Below are 618 nucleotides of genomic sequence, written 5' to 3' on the forward strand. Positions count from 1 at the left end.
CTCCCCTCCCCTCCGGGACCACAGTGCTTCCCCGACTATTCTCCTTCGCTTATTGAAGTTCATCCTCCTGAAATCTGAGGCTGCTGCCTTGCTGCAGGCCTTTGCCACCTTGCACTGGATGGTGAATCCCAGCAGGCCATGATCACTGTCACCCAAGTGGTCGAGCACCCACAGCCCCCTCACCAGGTCGTCTCCCGTGGCCAGCACCAGGTCCAACAAGGCATCTCCCCGGTGGGGCTGTGCACCTCCTGGGTTAGATGGAGGTCCTGCATTTGGGCTAGGGAACTACGTGAGCGGTCTGACCTGGCTGACTGCTCTTCCCAGCAGGTGTCTGGAAAGTTCAGGTCCCCCACGATGATCACTTCCTTGGACCTAACTACCTCCGTGAGCTGACGTGAGAATTCCTGGTCGAGCTCTTCCCCGTGGTCGGGAGGTCTGTAGTAGACCCCCACCATTAAGTCTCTTTCCCCGCGACTGCCTTGTACTCTAACCCAGAGCACTTCCGTGTGCCCCTCCTCTGACTGTGCTACCTGGTGAGGCTGTGTATTCCTCCTTAATGTAGAGCACCACCCCCCGCCTTTCCTCCCTGTCCTGTCCCTCCTGTACAGCCCACAGCCC

General features: G+C 58.9%; 1 protein-coding gene across 1 annotated transcript in view; it reads left to right on the top strand.

The window, feature by feature from the left end:
* Nucleotides 1-618, top strand: part of LOC109302182 (glycerophosphodiester phosphodiesterase domain-containing protein 5) — a 145,996-nt gene that overhangs the window by 102,971 nt on the left and 42,407 nt on the right. The window lies entirely within an intron of this gene.

The sequence above is a fragment of the Gavialis gangeticus genome, unplaced genomic scaffold, assembly GCF_001723915.1.
Source record: "Gavialis gangeticus isolate Ggan-Ray unplaced genomic scaffold, GavGan_comp1, whole genome shotgun sequence".
NCBI lineage: Eukaryota > Metazoa > Chordata > Crocodylia > Gavialidae > Gavialis > Gavialis gangeticus.